At 38.1% G+C, this 16506-nt stretch overlaps 1 long non-coding RNA gene across 1 annotated transcript; it reads left to right on the top strand.

The window, feature by feature from the left end:
- The first annotated feature begins 950 nt into the window (after window positions 1-950).
- LOC307168696 lies at window positions 951-1869 on the top strand. Its single transcript, XR_013822959.1, has 3 exons — window positions 951-1261; window positions 1609-1677; window positions 1802-1869. It is a non-coding gene; the product is annotated as an uncharacterized lncRNA (long non-coding RNA).
- The last annotated feature ends 14637 nt before the right edge of the window (window positions 1870-16506 follow it).

Raw genomic sequence — 16506 nt, 5'->3', positions numbered from 1 at the left:
CCGACTGATTCAAGCTGATAGAAGAGCAACTTTGACTGAAATGACCACTCGTTACAACCGAGGTATGCAGCAAAGCATTTGTGAAGCCACAACATGCACAACCTTGAGGCGGATGGGCTACAACAGCAGAAGACCCCACCGGGTACCACTCATCTCCACTACAAATAGGAAAAAGAGGCTACAATTTGCACGAGCTCACCAAAATTGGACAGTTGAAGACTGGAAAAATGTTGCCTGGTCTGATGAGTCTCGATTTCTGTTGAGACATTCAGATGGTAGAGTCAGAATTTGGCGTAAACAGAATGAGAAGATGGATCCATCATGCCTTGTTACCACTGTGCAGGCTGGTGGTGGTGGTGTAATGGTGTGGGGGATGTTTTCTTGGTACACTTTAGGCCCCTTAGTGCCAATTGGGCATCGTTTAAATGCCACGGCCTACCTGAGCATTGTTTCTGACCATGTCCATCCCCTTATGACCACCATGTACCCATCCTCTGATGACTACTTCCAGCAGGATAATGCACCATGTCACAAAGCTCGAATCATTTCAAATTGGTTTCTTGAACATGACAATGAGTTCACTGTACTAAAATGGCCCCCACAGTCACCAGATCTCAACCCAATAGAGCATCATTGGGATGTGGTGGAACGGGAGCTTCGTGCCCTGGATGTGCATCCCACAAATCTCCATCAACTGCAAGATGCTATCCTATCAATATGGGCCAACATTTCTAAAGAATGCTTTCAGCACCTTGTTGAATCAATGCCACGTAGAATTAAGGCAGTTCTGAAGGCGAAAGGGGGTCAAACACAGTATTAGTATGGTGTTCCTAATAATCCTTTAGGTGAGTGTATATTTATGTAAAATTATGTATGTATATATGTATGTGTAGGCTATATGTGTAATATAGCCTATAGCCTATAAAAATGTACATGTATGTACTAAGAAAGATTAATATTCATTGATTTTTAGATGCAACCCCAACTCCAAATGTTCTTGGCAGCAGATAAAGACAAAATATAAAAATATAATTCAAAGTGGTGAGTATTTACCACAACCTTTTATTACTTTTGTGAACATTTTATCACAAACACTTGTTTGCAGCAAACAGAAATAAAGAGTTAAATTCAGAAAACCAGAATACACTGTGGCGGAGAAGTTGGCTCTGAGTAGGCAATAAGGGATGACCGATTATGGATGGGATTACAGGTGCTCTACAATCTGACCCTGGTGCTGGCTCCTCTAAGCAAGTAACACTGGGTACGTGTGCAATACATTACTACTTTTTTTAAGTTTTAAATATGGCTGACTGTATGTTCTGCAGTAGAGGGAAATACAGTGTCCCTGTTGAAGACAGCACACACACACACAGTCTCCCACACAGAGGTCAGTATGCAGCAGACAGAACACCAAACATAACCTGCTTTACAACAGTTATGCTTTAAATTGGCCTATTTTTATTTATTAGGGTGGAGGAAATGAAGACACTCTGTCTGTGTGTTCTCAGACAGCTGCTGATGTGAATGCACTGGGCTTTTTATTATGGCAAACATTTGAATGTGTGGCATAAAAAAGGGACTGGTCCTTACACATCTCTTTTATTGTAGGATTTTTCACAACCTGCCCCAGAAACTGAGGCCTCTACCTCAATGGGCTTCAGAAGAAATGTGAACAAGGTTAAAACCCTTGACATAAATTACAGTCAGTCCTGTGTTTGTAGGAAATCAAGGAACTTTTTGTGATTTGATGAGCCTCCAGAAAACTTGTAATGATCATGTTTGTGGTGGAATTATGTTTCAGGTGGAAACAGACTCAGTCAGGGCCCTGTACAAAAGGAGTCTTGAACTAGACTGCACACTAAAGGAGACTTGAACTAGACTGTTCACTGAAGCAGGGGTTCCCAAACTTTTTAGCCCGCGACCCCCATGATAAATGCGCTGCTGCCCCGCGACCCCCCCCCCAATCAACCCCCCCCCCCACCACCACCACCACCACCACCACCACCTCAACAACTCCTCCCGTCACGTGAAATACACAGCAAATCTATTTAAAGTGTAAGTTGCAGGTTAATTTTTTTACGAAGTAATGCAATGTGTTTATTAAACATAAAGTTAAGAACCGCCCACCATTGTTTTTTATACCAAAAATGCTGATATAATACGAAAAGTTGGCACTTTTAACAGTGGATTTAACCGCTCCCGCTCCCTTCCACTAGATGGGGCGTGACGTCATAAGAGGAACTCACTAGTAGAGTCACCGTACGCTAGCAGCTATAGATGCCTTACATAACTTCAGAAAAGTTGGTTGTATGTTTTATTTGATAAAAAAAATTATGGATAAAATAACTCCATTGTAAACATACTCGTGTGTGCTGACTTCAAGGGGACCGTGATCGTGCCTGAAATGAGAATAAGCTATTCGCAAAACAAACGGGTTCAGGCACGTCAGATCAGCCGGTCGCAGCTCGAGCTGGTCCACTAAACTCCTAAACGCGTTCACCTCACGGCAGCACATACTCTCCACTGCTGATAGCCCACACAAACACAGTGATGGGGACATCGATCTCTCTTTTTCTTTTCTGACAATAAACATCGCTAATTAAATCGTGAGAAATTGATAACGCGTGGATTGAGGAAGGGTATTACATGACGTTTGAGGCGTCGATGAGACTAGCGATTGGTGCCTGTGCAGTGTGTGCATCTCTATAGCTCTGATTTGGACTGACTTACTGTAAGTAAATAATGTCTTCAGTCGTTGTCCCTCCTTGCTATTCTACACGACGGCAATATTTTGAAAAGACTTGATTGTTCCGTTATATTATCCGGGTTAAGTTTGCACCAGGCTAGACTAGCTCTAACGTAGCTACTCACCAGGACACCTGGCCAACCCTCCACTAATTCTCCTCACACCAAGCATTAATAACTCTTTGAGTGCCATGGCTCCCCTCTCTCACGCCTGACCGGTTAAAAATTGTAGGGCTGTGGTCCATAAAGAATTTGATGGTTTCCCACTTCCTCAGTCGTTCTCCAAATAGCCATAATACAGTAGGAATCTAGCGGAGTATGGGTTGCGAGTTCCTCTTATGACGTCATCACCCAGTAACTGAAAAAACACGCTACCTTTGAAGAAACCCCAATAAATGTTATTTTAACGCATTTTAAGACAGAAATAATTAAATATATACATATAGAGCACTTTAATTTACACATTAATTGGCTGTTGTGGTTAACCTGCAACTTACACTTTAATTTCAAGGCGACCGTAATTTAGAATGTGTCACTTTATGGTTTCCGTGGTGACGCGTTATTGCTTGTCACGTGACATCGCAGCAACAACAGAGCTGAATGAATGATGATCTGCTTTTATGTAATTTTTCCTTTTTTATTCAAAATATTCACAAATTTGTTAGATATGGCATGAAATATCTGATATTCCGATTGTCAAATATATGCAGTGGAAGTGTTTTGTTGTTTAAACACCTTTATAACGATTGCGTTAGTTGAGCTGTATGCGCGATGGGCGCCGCCATCTTAGTTTGTGCCGCAGACGCAGTTCAGAGAATCGGATCTGTTGGATTTACAACACGTGAATTCATCCACTTCTCTCGAAATACATAAAAGTAAGTGGCTGGTGAACTGGGAGAAGAATAGAGTAAACTTTAAAGGTGGTATCAGCGATTTCAGGCCCAAACATAAATGTTCACATTCATCTAATCTTACCTAACGATCCGCTAGCTGCCCGTCCCATAAGCATGCCGTCAAAAAAAACGCGTCTCTGTAGGCAGCCTAGGCTCTGAGATCTGCACACAAAAACAGTTGTTTTCACCCGGTTTAGCCAAACACTCAAAACCAAAATAAAAAGTGTTCCAACCAATCACCGACAGGGGCGGGTGTTGCAATGTTTTCACGTGCAGCCGTCATAGGCAGCCGTGCACGAGCGCAAAACCTCACAACACCCGCCCCTGTCGGGTTGAATCAGGTTGATTTAGTGTTTAGTAGATCATTGTTATATCTGTTAATGTTACTATTAATTTAAAGATTCATCTCACAGAAAATAATCATCTCACATATTCACATCATCTCTACCTGAATATTAAGGCTGTGATAGGATTTCCTATTAACATAATCTGCCTCATGTTCCCCTAGAGCAGTGGAGATTGGAGCAATAGACTGCATACATGTTGCAATGACTCTAGGGAATCCTATCATAAGATTAACAGAATAATAATTCTGTATAATAATAAAATAATTCTTAACATGTATTATATTGTATAGTACATTTGTGAAATTTGCTTTTTTTAAAAAAAAAAAAAAAGTGCTCATGTGCTGTCACCCTATATCTTACCGGCAATTTTATAAAAGCCCTCTTTTATGGACATGGTCGATAAATGTCCGGGGAACACTATTAATGAAACTATTCATGTACTCCTGCAGAGTGAGGACCACCTTGCGAATGGTTCGACAAACTGTGTTTTCCCCTAGCTTCTGTGCGTCACCCACCGTGCAAGTATGTACCACTTGCAAAAAAACACAACACAATACCATTTGTGGTACAGTAAGTGCATGAATTCGACGTGTTAAATTCTTTATGTGCGGCTCAAGAAGTTCGCAAAGATAAGACATTCCTTCCACGGAAAATCTGTATCTTTCATACAAGTAACTATCAGGAAAGGCAAGGGGATTTTGTCTGGCTAAAAACTCTTTCTCTACGAAGTGCTCGTCAAACAATTTGCGCTGAGATGTCCACCGGATTTGGAAGAAAAGGTGAAGTCATTGTAACAGACACTGGGAATAAGTTACATCACCTATATGTTTCTTTGCTCTCAGCTGATTGGTCAAACTTCAGTCTGAGATCTTGAATCCAGAACATAACCTGCCCCGGAGCAGGTTAGCCGTGCAGCGTAAGATACCTTGGCAACGAACACCGATTAAAGCCAAGCTACTTTCATAGTACCTAAAACCCAGGGTTGGCGGAAACTAAACTGAAACATAGCTGGCTAGCCACCTAATCCGGCTTCATGGTATAGGCCCCTGATCTCATTTCACTTTAGCTTTCTTTGCTGCTACAAATGTGTTTAACAAACACAGTCACAGCGGCCAAAAAAAAAGACAAAAGATATAATAAGAGTTAAAGTCAAGTCAAGTCATCTTCATTTATATAGCGCTTTTAACAATGTAGATTGTCTCAAAGCAGCTTTACAGAGATAAATGTATAATTTAACGTAAGATTGTTTTGGCTTTATAGCGGTTCTTTAGTAAAGTTATTTTCCAGCTAAAGTTGGTTTTGATTGATTCGCTTCCGTCGCAACGATCATTTGTTATTAAATTAGGGCCGCCAAGACGACACCATTCTCTCTACACAGACTTTAAACGCGATCCTGTGAGAAACGCTGATGGCGTTCAGATGCGCATTAAGAACGGGTTCAATAGTTATGTGCGTTTGAATATATGTGTGCAGGTTTGGAATTCCCTACAAACCAAGCCTAAACAAATTACTGGTGTTTCCTTATAGTTTTGATTCAGAATTTTATTTTATTTTATCAATCGGGGTAGATACGCAAATTGAGTTTTCCCGACGACGCTTTATCTGTAGAGTGGGAAAGCGATCCTCCATAGGGAGAGACTAGTTGGCACTTCAGCACTGCGTTGACATCGGGTCCAGGCGAAGGTCCTTCGTCAGATCTGGAAACGGCCTGGATCCGGCAGGCTGCGGGAAAACCTTGGGATAAACAAAGACACTAAAATTAGCGTAGATGCCATTCTTCTCATGATGTAACAAGTACATCAGGATTTATGGGAAGTGTTCCCGGTTCCAGCTGACCTAATCTATGCAGCCTAATATTGAATTATAGAAGTCTATAATGTATTATGTGAATGCTATGTCAAAGAGATGTGTCTTTAATCTAGATTTGAACTGACAGAGTGTGTCTGCTTCCCGGACAATGTTAGGAAGACTGTTCCAAAGTTTTGGTGCTAAATAGGAAAAGGATCTACTGCCAGCAGTCGATTTTGATATTCTAGGTATTATCAACTGGCCGGAATTTTGAGATCGCAATAGACGTGAAGGAGTATAATGCGTTAAGAGCTCGCTCAAGTACTGCGGAGCTAAACCATTTAGTGCTTTGTAAGTAATCAGTAATATTTTAAAATTGATGCGATGTTTAATAGGGAGCCAGTGCAGTTTTGACAGAACTGGGCTAATATGGTCATACTTCCTGGTTCTGGTAAGAACTCGAGCTGCTGCGTTTTGAACTAGCTGTAGTTTGTTTATTAAGCGTGCAGGGCAACCACCCAGTAGAGCATTACAATAATCTAGCCTTGATGTCATGAAAGCATGAACTAATTGTTCCGCATTTGTCAATGAGAGCATATGACGTAATTTAGATATATTTTTAAGATGGAAAAGTGCGGTTTTACAGATACTAGACAAGTGACTTTCAAATGAAAGATTGGTATCAAAGAGCACACCCAGGTTCCTAACCGACGACGAAGACTTAACAGAGCAGCCATCAAGTGTTAGACAGTATTCTAAGTTATTACGTGAGGAAGTTTTTTGTCCAATAATTAGAATCTCTGTTTTTTCAGAATTTAGAAGTAGGAAATTACGAGTCATCCAATTTTTTATATCAGCTATGCATTCTGTTAATTTAGTGAATTGGTAAGTTTCGTTAGGTTTTGAAGAAATATAGAGCTGAGTATCGTCGGCATAACAGTGGAAGCTAATTCCATGTTTCCTAATGATATCTCCTAATGGTAGCATGTACAGAGTGAACAGCAGCGGTCCTAGTACTGAGCCTTGTGGTACACCATACTGAACTTGTGATCGATAAGACATCTCTTCATTTACTGCTACAAACTGATAACGGTCAGATAAGTATGATTTAAACCATGCTAGTGCAATTCCACTAATGCCAACCAGTGATGCGCGGGTTGATCCGAAATGAGCGGGTGCCTGCGGTCACCCGCGGTTACCCGCGGTTACGAGTCATCCAAAAATATTTTTAATGATATTCGGGTCGCGGTCGGTCGGGTCGTTTGAAATAAAGATGCCAATTAAACCTTTGTCATTTATATAGTTCTAGACACAATTTTCTATGAATACGTTTTAAATTTAATTTACACTTTATTGGCTGAATAACTGGCGCGAAGATGACGCACGAGCTCAGTCTGCAGGCAGAGATGGAGGCGGCAAGAGAAAATAGGTGAAGACTGGGGAGTGGAAGCTCCGCAAATACACAAATAGAAAGAGCAAAGTGTGGGAGACATTTGCCGAAATAATGAAAGATGATGACCAAAGTGCTGGCTTTGTCATGTGTAGGCTACTTCTTGCGATGCTATTTACACATTTGATAACCACAAAACTGGCACGACCAACCAGGCACGGCGCCAGTTCCAGTTCCTGGAATCCAGTTTTGGATAAGCCAGACCAATTGTGGGTGGGCCTTAAATTAAAAACGTTAAATAAAATAAAAATAAAAAAACGTTATCCAATCACTGCTTAACCTAATAAAAAAATATTGACTAATATAGCCTACTGTTATATTATCTGTGCGTATACATAATATAGATTTTAATAGCTTGATGCTCTTTAAATAGTGTGTTGCATTGTAAAAGTAAATCCTCGATCGCTCTCCATGGTTCTGACCAAAGAAGAGAGCTTTGGAATCTCCATTATGCATATACCTGGGCTGCATTTTCCGATAACATTGTCTCTTAGCGCGCTGCGATAACTTAACTAAAGGTATACTACCAGTAAAGGTATATCATTGCTAGGCGTCTTCAGGGCTATCATCCACTCGTGAGGCAGAGGCGCTGAGAGGCAGAGGCGCTGACGCCCTCCTAGCAACGGCGCTGTTTTTGGTAAAACATGATTTTGACGACTTCGTTAAGTTTTGTTTTATAGAAAACTCTTTTTAAAAGATTTTCGTTTTGTATAAATTGTATCTTAATTTTGATCAATGTTTTATCAATCAATTGCCCGTATTTATTAAATAAGAAGCAAATATATAGCAGACAAAATAAGGCGCCGGTACGCGATCACTGCATGTGAACTGGAGGGCGCCGAAACTCAGCTTGTGCCTCACAGATTTGATAAATATAGGCTATATATTACAGAAAGCTTGAAATGTCTACTTTTAAACGAAAATATTCAAACCAAAATAAATAGGCTATACTCTCTGATTATGTAGGCTAATCCATATGAAATGTGCATTTCTCTCTGGCGTCCATGGCGAGTCCGCAATCTCCGCATTGTCAACTTCATCTTTGCAGCGACACAGAAAACACCAGTTTATTACTAAACAATTAAATGTCTCCTTGCTAATTTAGACACATTCATAATCATTACTTTAACCGGTTCTTTGTGGCAAGCTTTATGCGTGCGGTCATTACGCTTATTCCTGTAGGCTAGCCTATTTAAGTAATTAATTTAATATAAAGGGGCGATTTGTCCACGAATGGCTTAAATGAACAACTAGTCGACTAGAAAAAAAATTAGTCGGAGGCAGCCCTTATTCCACATATTTTCGAACCAGCAGGCCATCTGGGTTGGGCGAGCGACCGTGAGCGGAGCGGAATATTCAGAAATGCGCTCTCCGCTCACGAGCTCTGATCGGAACAAACCCGAACCTCACTGTCTGCTGAACTTGAGCAGAAACATCAAAATAGACATAGCCAGCTTTTTAAAACTGTTTTTAAAACTAAACATTTAGACTATTTTAGTACAAATTATGAGCTTATATTGACGATTTTTTATAATTCTTGACAAAATTAGAATCTTAAGTTATATTAAGACGCTACGATGAGCATTATAGCTACTTTAAAAAAAAATGCGGGTCAGGAAGCGGGTCGGGTACAATATTTTCTTTTTCGTTTTTTGCGGTCCGAGTTGCGGGCGGGTTAGTTGAAAACGTCGGTCGGGTGCGGTTTGTTTATACATTGACCCGCGCATCACTGATGCCAACATAGTTTTCTAGTCTATTTAAAAGAATGTTGTGGTCAATGGTGTCAAACGCAGCACTAAGATCGAGTAACACTAATAGAGAGATACAACCATGATCGGATGATAAGAGCAAATCATTTGTGACTCTAACGAGAGCAGTCTCAGTACTATGGTACGGTCTAAATCCGGACTGAAAATCCTCGCAGATATCATTTCTTTCTAGAAAGGTACACAGTTGTGAAGATACTGCCTTTTCTAGTATCTTTGACAGAAAAGGTAGATTCGAGATCGGCCTGTAATTGACTAATTCTGAAGGATCAAGTTGCATTTTTTTAACAAGCGGTTTAATCATAGCCAGCTTAAAGTTTTTTGGTACGTATCCTAGAGACAAAGACGAATTAATGATATTAAGAAGAGGATCTATGACCTCTGGAAGCATCTCTTTCAGTAGCTTAGTCGGTATAGGGTCTAACATACATGTTGTCGATTTAGATGATTTAACGAGTTTAGTAAATTCTTCCTCTCCTATAGCAACGAATGAATCAAATTTTTCCTCAGGGAGACTACAATGCACTGCCTGATGCGATACTGTAGTAGACGGTTGCATAGTTATAATTTTATCCCTGATATTATCAATCTTATAAGTGAAGAAGTTCATAAAGTCATTACTGCTGTGCTGCTTGGAAACTTCTGTGTTTGAAACTTTCTTTTTCGTTAGTTTAGCCACTGTTTCAAATAAATACCTAGGATTATGTTTATTTTCTTCTAATAGGGTTGAAAAATAAGCAGATCTAGCAGCTTTTAAAGCCTCTCTGTATGCAATCGAGCTCTCTTTCCATGAAATGCGAAATACCTCTAGTTTTGTTTTCTTCCAGTTTCGTTCCATTTTTCTGGCTGCTCTCTTAAGGGCCAGAGTGTGCTCGTTGTACCACGGCGTTGGATTATTTTCTTTAATCTTCTTTAAGTGCAAAGGAGCAACTGTGTCTAAAGTGCTGGAAAAGAGAGAGTTAAAAGTTTCTTTTGCAATATCGAGTTCTTCTAAGCTATCCGGGATGCTGAGATGATGAAACTGATTAGGAAGATTATTAATAAAGCAATCTTTAGTGGCAGAAGTGATAGGTCTAACATATTTGTAACACGGAGTCGGCTTTGCAGCCTTGGCTAAATGTAATTTACAAGAGACTAGATAATGATCTGAGATGTCATCGCTCTGCTGCAGAATTTCAACGGCATCAACATCTATTCCATGTGATAATATTAGATCTAGAGTATGATTACGACGATGAGTAGGTCCTGACACGTGTTGTCTAACTCCAATTGAGTTTACAATGTCTTTAAATGCCAAACCCAATGCATCTTTTTCATTATCGATGTGTATATTAAAATCACCAACAATTAGTACTTTATCTGCAGCCAATACTAACTCTGATAGAAAGTCCGCAAATTCTTTGATAAAGTCTGTATGGTGCCCTGGTGGCCTGTATACAGTAGCCAGCACAAATCTCAAACGTGATTTATCATTTATACTATATATTTTTACATTAAGCACTAACACTTCAAAAGAATTATATTCGAAACTTGATTTCTTAGTGGTTTTGAAAATATTACTATAGATTACAGCAACTCCTCCCCCTTTGCGTTTAAGACGAGGTTCATGTTTATAACAGTAATCTTGCGGGGTGGACTCATTTAAAGTAATGTAATCGTTTGGTTTTAGCCAGGTTTCTGTCAAACACAGCACATCTAGGTTATTATCTGAAATCATATCATTAACAATGAGTGCTTTTGAAGTAAGCGATCGAATATTCAGCAACCCAAGCTTTAGCATTTGCTCATCTGTATTATAGCTGTTTTTTATTTGTTGAACATCAATTAAATTTTTAACCTTAGATAGGTTTAAACATTTTTTGGATTTCCAAATTCGGGGAACAGACACAGTCTCTATATGATGATAGCTAGGTGAAAGAGGCTCTATGTGATGGGATTTATCTGACCTGGGTTAAGAGCCCAACTAATGGAAACACTAATCACTGTTATGGTGACTTCAAATGAAACACATTAGAGTTAAACCTCTGTTAATTCTCAATAAGAACTTCTGTAGACGTCTGACAGAAATAAAGTCAGTCTGGTTAGTAATAAGTGAAGCTGGTAATGCTGTTTGTGGGGTTGTTTAATCCTCCTCTGCTGAAATCTTCACAGATTTAATGTCTTCTTTTCTCTTCAGTTGATTTCTTCTAAGGCTGTGTCTGAAATCAGTTGTAGTTCTTGTGTTTCTGCTCGTCTATTTTTCTGTGCTCTTCTTTCCTTCAGTGATTCTGCTTGTTAACAGGCTTATTAAGGCTGAAATGACTCCATATTTAATATACACAGACTTTGTGGCTCAGATAAGGTCCAGTTCTGGTTTATTTCTTTGCTCTTGGCTGACATGTGGCATTGCTATGGCCTGCTTGAGGCCCAGATCTGTCAAACAGAAGCGGTCCCGCCCAAGTGCCATCATTCCACGCTGCATGTGGGCCAGATCCGCATTCTACAAGTGCCAGATGTGGGCCGGATCTGGGCCGAAACAATGTTGCTATCTGGGTAGGGTCTTGAAGTTCTATCACACCACATGTAGCCACTTACATGTTTTCTTACTTGACATATGTAACTCTTTAGGTATTTACAACACAACTGTTGACTATATGATAAAAGTTTGAAAATAAATCAAAAGTAGAAGTTTATATTAGTTCAAGTTTGCTCTGTGTAGATGTATTGTTCTGTTCCAGTGACGTTCTGTGACTAAACCTTGAAGGGAAAAGATATCACCTATGGGGTCAAAGCCTGTTCCCTAATGGTATCTGCTGAAGCCTTTGCAAGAGGCATATATACCCCTCTGGTCCCAGCAAGTTCTCACCAAGGTGGTAGGACCCAGCGATCCATTGCGCCACTTTGCATACCATGTTTATTCATGAAACCTGCCATCCAGATAATAAATATGTACTTGCTTTGCAATTCATCCATTGGGTTATTATGCAATCAAACTAATCAAGAGTTCTAGACTTTGACGGGTTCTTCTTATTTGTTTTCATTTTGCTGTTCTCATGATTGCTGTATGAGATTTTTATAGACAACTATGCCTAGGGTCTTGAAGTTCTATCACACCACATGTAGCCACTTACATGTATGATTACTAGGGCTGGGCGATATGGCCTAAAAAAAAAAATCCCTGATTTTTTTCACAAAAAATCCGATTTACGATTTAAATCGATTTATTTTTCTTCCCTTACTTAAAATCAATCTGCAGATGACAAAGAAATTATTCAAAACAAGTTTTAACTTTATTTTGTTTTGATTTTCCCTTCTGGGATTTGTATAAAGTGTATTGTGATTGTCAAAACATTTGGTAACTAAATAGAATTTTATTAAGTTTAGTGACAACACAATGTTTACATGGTACAATGACTGGTATGCTACTGTTTTTATTATTGCTTTCACAATTTCAATTCAATTCTTGTGATTTGATTCTGATCTTGATTCAATATCGATTCCTTTGGATAAATACTAGGTACAGTAGATACATGTTAATTTAAAGCCCTGTCAGCTGGTATTATTATTAAAGGTTAAAAATAACATCTCAAATGAAATATTATGCGTTTTTTTATAATAACAACATTATAATATTTTAATGATATAGGTAAAAATATAATAAATATGTAATATAGTTATCATATTTAGCAAAATACTCCTCTCTACAGCAATTATTTTAAAGTCCAACTAACGTGCTATGGTCATTAAATGGCTTTCCAGAGGTAAGTTAAATGTTATGTTACGTAACGTTAACATATTGTTCTCCAGCTGTTATTATAAACCTCTTTCCGCAGTTGAAAAACACTGATCGATCGATTTTATTTCATTTTGGTAAGTTGAACTGTATCTTTCAAATTAATTCGTGTTTATTTAGCCTAGTAGTAAAGAGTAACAGATGATCGGTTCACGTGCCACTTGAACTCTTGTCAGCGATCTGTCAAGCGCCAAAACGGTGTTTATTGTTTGAATTTCGTAATTAAATCGACAGAATCTGAGAGCTGAGATCTTGTTTCATAGCAATAGTAACCTTCTCTGTCTTGTCTGTTGGTGTCGGTGTCAGTGTCCTCTTTGCTTCGCGATTTTTCTCTGCATGAGAAAATGGATGTGTGGCGTGAGAGCGTTTAAAAAGTGACGATTGCGTGAGTCTCACGGTGAATTCGTGAGAGTTGGCAGCCCTGCGGATTCAGTTTGTAAGACTGTAGGCTGTTTTTTGGAGGGTGTGCTTGTGCTGCCGCGGTCTTGTTAATTTGCCATGTTGTTTGTGTATCTCTATGCCAAAATAAAGAGGGAAGAGCTGAACCCGTTCGGAGCTACGGGAGCCCAGATGGGAGCGTCGGCGAATGTTGAAGAGAAAACCGATTTTCATTCAAACAAATCGACGTAAACTACACATTCGAGTTAATCGATTAAATCGATTTATCGGCCAGCCCTAATGATTACTTGGCATAAGTAACTCTTTAGGTATTTACAACACCACTGGTCACTATATGATAAAAGTGTGAAAATGAATCACAAGAAGAAATTTATATCAGTTCAAGTTTGCTCAGTGTGAAAATGATTCATAAGACGAAGTTTATATTAGTTCAAGTTTGCTCTGTGTGGATGTATTGTTTCTGTTCCAGTGATGTTCTATGACTAAACCTTGAATGGAAAAGATATCGCCTATGGGGTCAAAGCCTGTTCCCCAATGGCATCTGCTGAAGCCTTTGCAAGAGGCATATATACCCCTCGGGTCCCAGCAAGTTCTCACCAAGGTGGTAGGACCCAGCGATCCATTGCGCCACTTTGCATACCTTGTTTATTCGTGTAGCCTTCCCTCCAGATAATAAATATGCACTTGCTTTGCAATAGGCCCTTTTCACAATGACGTCAGAAAACTTCCGCTTTTCCGCAAAGCAGGGTATACGTACTTCCGTTTTAACTTGCACGCACTGGTTAACGTTACTTCAGGAAAATACAAAAGGTGATAACTAACAACACTAAAGGTAAAGTTTAAAATAATAATGTTTACATATTTAGCGTTACTGGTTCTTATATTTAGCTTATTTTGATAACGTTAATGATCATTTCCAGTAACTTATAGCATTCTTTAACATGTAACTGTCATGGAGGGGAAAGTAGACTAGCTAGCAACAAGATAAATCGCGGTCAGCCTGTGTTGCCACAAGTTTACTAACAAGTGTTCAATTTTTATCAAAGCTAAATGTCAAACCATTTCCATATGCTGATGTGATTTATCATTAATTTCTTTCTGTTTTCATTTTTCAACAGTTTCCCATCCAATAAGCATGGCACAGTCATCTTGTAGATGCTATTGTAGTGTTCCTTGTTGTTCAAACTACAAACATAAATTTCCCTATTTAAGTTTCCACGATTTTCCAGTGGACGCTGAAATACGTGCCCGTTGGGTTAGGGCGATCAAAAGAGACGAGGGACAGAGTTTTAAAATCCTCCGTGGGAGCACCTAAGAGAGAATTTAGGGCACTATATGTCACTTTGAGTGATTTATTGCCCTTAAGCCCCGCCCCCTTTTTGACCGTGGGAACATTCCCACGCTTGACCCCTCCCTCCCCTCCCCTCCCTCCCCTCCCCTCCCTCCCACCTCCGGACAGGTCACGTGACCGTGGGAATTTTCCCACGCTTGCTCCTCCCTTATGGGCGTGAACAGAACCAGGGAGATATTATAAATTAAATTATATATTTAATAATATAAAACGTTGTATAAAAGTTAAAATACACATGTTTAGTGTTCTCACACATTTGTAAAATGTCAATGAAAAAGTTTAAATTGCATTATCTTAAAGCTATCAAAATGTATTAGTATTAAGACATTAAACAAATATTAAAACATATCAAGCGTATAAACACATACGTACATTTAAAAAACTGACTTACGTTTTTACAAGTCCGTTTTGTTGAAAGAAGAACAAAAGTTTTTTATCCGTCTCCAAAGGCTTAGAGCTTTTAACTCCAAAAAAATGATAAAATCCGAAAAAGCAAATAGTTCTATTTTCTAACATACATTTAAAGAAAAAGCTGTACTTTCACAATTACATTGTGTTTAAAGGTGTATAAAACATTGTTTAAAGTTTTAATTATATTTTCTTAAAGATATCAAAATGTGTTAGTATTAAAACATCTAAAACAACATTTTAAAGATGTTAAAAGTTTAAATTATATTTTCTTAAAGATATCAAAATGTGTTAGTATTAAAACATCTAAAACAACATTTTAAAGATGTTAAAACATTAATGAAAAAAGTTTAAATTATATTTTCTTAAAGATATCAAAATGTGTTAGTATTAAAACATCTAAAACAACATTTTATGTTAAAACATAAATGTTAAAACATTGAAAAAGCAATATTCAGCTCCGGACCGTGGGAATTTCCCATGGTCCCCTTCCCTACAAACATCCCCACCCTTCCCCACTTCTGGTCAGGTCATGTGACCGTGGGAAATTTTCCCACGATCCACATTAAAACATCTAAAACAACATGTATTAAAATTAAATCAAGCAAATAGTTCTATTTTATAACACATTTGAAGAAAAGTTGTACTTTCACAATTACATAGTGTTTAAAGGTGTATAAAACGTTGTATAAAGTTAAAATACACGTCTTTAGTGTTCATACATTGTAAAATGTTAAAACATTAATGAAAAAGTTTAAATTGCATTATCTTAAAGCTATCAAAATGTATTAGTATTAAGACATTAAACAAATATTAAAACATATCAAACGCGTAAACACATACGTACATTTAAAAACTGACTTATGTTTTTACAATTTCACTTGTTGAAAGAAGAACAAAAGTCTTATTATCTCCAAAGATATATCCGGTTACAATAATGTTTAAACATCATATTGTTTAACAAATAACATTATGACAATGTATATTAAAACTTTTTAAGAAATGTACAATAAAGACATAATCAGAGATGAGATCAGTGTTTTTTATTTATTAAAGAAGACAGATGTAATTTCATTACATATGAAGTGTCCATCACTTTTAAAACATTAATTAAATAAGTTAAAATTGCATTTTTCTCTAAAAGAGTTATTAAAAATGAGTTAGCGTTATTTTAAGATGTTAAAAATCAATAATTTACAGAAAAGTAAATGTATCCATCCACACAGTATTTGTAAAACTGTTACATAAAACACAAACTAGTTTAAAACATTGTTAAAAAGCCTTACGTTTTTACATACCATTTGTTGAAAGAGAGCCAAAAGGTATATCCAAAGGTATATTCCACATCAAATGTATATCCTAATGTATATCCAAAAGGTATATCCAAAGCTCGAAAGATTTATCCAACAACAAGGATATATCCAAGACCAGAGGTATATCCAGAACGCTTATCCATATCCAAAGGTGTAGAGATTTTAATTCCAAAAGTTACAAAGTCCTCGTGAGGAGTTCAGCGAAAAACGACCGCACTCTTACATCCCAAAGTTAGAATGGCATTTCTCAGGTCTGGACACTGACCAGACGTAG

The sequence above is a fragment of the Squalius cephalus genome (genome assembly GCF_949319135.1).
Source record: "Squalius cephalus genome assembly, chromosome: 12".
NCBI classification, from domain to species: Eukaryota; Metazoa; Chordata; class Actinopteri; order Cypriniformes; family Leuciscidae; genus Squalius; species Squalius cephalus.
The sequence above is the reverse complement of the archived record's forward strand: the minus strand, read 5'-3'. Positions and strand labels throughout refer to the sequence as shown.